Source organism: Schistocerca nitens, chromosome 5 (genome assembly GCF_023898315.1).
Source record: "Schistocerca nitens isolate TAMUIC-IGC-003100 chromosome 5, iqSchNite1.1, whole genome shotgun sequence".
Taxonomy (NCBI): domain Eukaryota; kingdom Metazoa; phylum Arthropoda; class Insecta; order Orthoptera; family Acrididae; genus Schistocerca; species Schistocerca nitens.
In genome coordinates, this window is record NC_064618.1 from 794,008,908 (window position 1) to 794,012,120 (window position 3,213).

Sequence of the window (3,213 nt, forward strand, 5' to 3'; positions counted from 1 at the left end):
TGTATGTGTCTTTAACACCCCAATGGAAGTTACGATGAAATAATAAGACTAAAATTGCAAACTTATGGAAACGTTCTTGCACTTAGCAACTAAGTGGCAGATTTTGATCCCTTTCCAATCCCAAACTGAAAAATATCTACGAAAACGGAAGTTAAAGAACCAATCCTATCCGTAATGAGTATTGGTGTCTATTACACATAAATTAAACACATGGAGAAACGGCCAGCTTGCTTGATATGTAATGAAACATAACATATTTCATAATTAGAGATCGGAGCGGGTGATCTGTATTTGCCTTGAAGGAACTTGTAATAACCAACATCACATTCATACTATTTATTCCTGGTGACCGGTTTCAACAGTTAAGACTGTCATCTTCTGATCTTCAAAAAACTTATTGTTATACGTCCCGTCAAAAAGGAATAAGAGGTATAACAACAAGCTCTTAAAGATCAGACGATGACAGTCTTAATCGTTGAAACTGGTCATCAGGGATAAGTAGTAGTGAATGCGATCTTGGCTATTACAAGTTTCTCCAAAGTAATAAAACAGTCTATGTCAAACAAAAAGACCGTCTTGAGCTCAACTTAACTTCATGGAAATCTATATTTTCTGATCTCGTAGTAGGAATAAGCGGAGAACCTATAGCAAATCGTGCCCAAATAGCTGAAAGTAATTCAGCTGATGTTAATGATACCAAGACTGTAAATAATAATCCTGAACACTTTAGTGACGTTCCAACTGTCGAAAACGAACGGCCATTTCCATGTTTCGGCGTGCGTGGAAATAATCGGAACGTTGTAGGAACGGGGAGCACTGATCCATTTACTGACAGTCAAGCCCAGGCTGGCAGTAAAGTTCAAGATAACAGGGACAGCAGGTGTGTCGAGACAACAAACAGTAAACGACTCGAGTGTCAAAGAGACACTACAGTCGCTGTCGCACAGCTTACGACTAACAGATCAGAAATGTCCGCGTTGGATGTGTTTCAGGGTGACGCAATGGGCGTAGCTCCTGCGCCAAGTCCTGAAATGAGAAGCGGAATCATTTGCGAATTCATCATCTGAAACAACGGAATAATCAAGAATGGACACAACTGAGTCTGCTCGTACAGTTTCGTCTGAAAAGTCTAAGAGAAAAATTTCTGCGGGTAGTAACGAAGAGGGGCAAAACCATGTGGGCAAAGAACCATCAACAACTTCCATGATGATCCTGGACAAGCGGGGTTGAGGATCTACAACTGTCGGAATCGGAAGCGATCTTCCACGCCGTACACCACAAAACGAAATTTTTGCTGATTTAATGTACAGTGGATAAAAAGTATAAATTAAATAAAAAAGAAGCTGCTTCACCAAACGAAATAGTTGCATCAGGTAATTTCTTTCATCGTTCAGGAAAATAAAAGCCACAGAAGCCAAGCAGAGAAGGCAAATAAGGTTAGTTAGTGGAAGGGTTATAAGGGGAAAAAACGTGGTAAAACGTCAGACTAAAAGTCCAAAATCTCGGGTTTGTTACCTGGTCAATATTTAGATTTTTATCTGGCACTTACCACTCCTTTCACCTCTAGCATTGTTCGCTGATGCGCAAAATGCCGAGCTGCACCGTGGTTTCGAATTCACGTAAGCTGTGGGTATCCATATAAATTCCTGGTTAAGTCATTTCAAAGGTTGGAGGAAGGCAGCGGCATAACAACCTCCAACAAATGGCTCTGAGCACTATGGGACTCAACTGCTGAGGTTATTAGTTCCCTAGAACTTAGAACTAGTTAAACCTAACTAACCTAAGGACATCACAAACATCCATGCCCGAGGCAGGATTCGAACCTGCGACCGTAGCGGTCTTGCGGTTCCAGACTGCAGCGCCTTTAACCGCACGGCCACTTCGGCCGGCGCCAACCTCCAACAGGACCATGATCAGTAAAGCACTATGACCATCGTAACAACCTTAGGATTGGCGACAGATTAACTTTACCTACTGTTTCCAGTGCTTTTCACCAATAGCGTAATCGAACAACAATCAATCTTCTGCCTATTTAACCACAATGCGTTCCATTTGTTTACGTGAAGGTTCAACAGCCATCTCTTAACAGATCATCGATCCCTTGCAAGTCTTCCTGCATTTCTCTGCAGTCTTCTCACGTTGCGACCTACCTGTAGACAACAGCCTCGTTGAGCTTCTGACGTTATCCACTAGATCATTTATACATCCTTTAAAGTCTAATGACCCCATAGCACTCTTTTGGAGTACTCTAGACATTACCTCTGCATCCTTCGATTTCATCATTTGTTAGAATGTCCTAAATTCTGTCACAAATCTGGCCCCGTCCTCGGTAAACTCGAATTTTTTTCACGAAACGAGTTCGGAGCTGCATCGAATGCCTTCCGGAAGTCAAAGATCACAGTATCAATCTGAGGCTCTTTGTCTACGACTCTCTGGACACTGGTTAAAATCATGAGATAGAACCAACATCTCCTACTAATGTCGGTACAAGAGAAATCGTACTGAACCTCTAAGTTCTGGTGCTTCGTGGTGTAGGTTACCACCGCTCTGGAGACTTGTTAAAATCGTGAGGTGGAACCAACAGCTCATATTAATGTCAGTACAAGAGAACTCATAACGAATCCTTAAGTGCTGGAGCTCGACGGTGTACGTCACCAGCTTCCACGACCAACTGGTAAACGTGCTGCTAGGCTGTACCATTGGCATATGACAAACACAGATAATAATTTGTCTTGTTGGTGAAAACAGCTTTGTACGTTTTACTGCGTCATTTTCGGCAGTACTCTTGGCGACGTTTCGCCGTCGTTGCGAAAGCTCTCGCACTAAATTTCGTGACGTGATGAACAAGGAGGAACATTGGTGTCCACCAGGGGGGAAGGGGGGGGGGTGAAGTTAGAGACGACACGTGGTTTGGAGTCTACGTTAAATTGTAGGTGTCGTTACCACGATTGGATAACTGAGGGTAGATTAGTGACTCTCAAGTTTCCGAAGCGGCGTCCAATTGAAAGTGTCAGAAATGGTTCAAATGGCTGTGAGCACTATGGGACTTAACTTCTAAGATCATCAGTCCCCTAGAACTTAGAACTACTTAAACCTAACTAACCTAAGGACATCACACACATCCATGCCCGAGGCAGGATTCGAACCTGCGACCGTAGCGGTCGCGCGGTTCCAGCTGTAGCGCCTAGAACCGCTCGGTCACCCCGGCCGGCC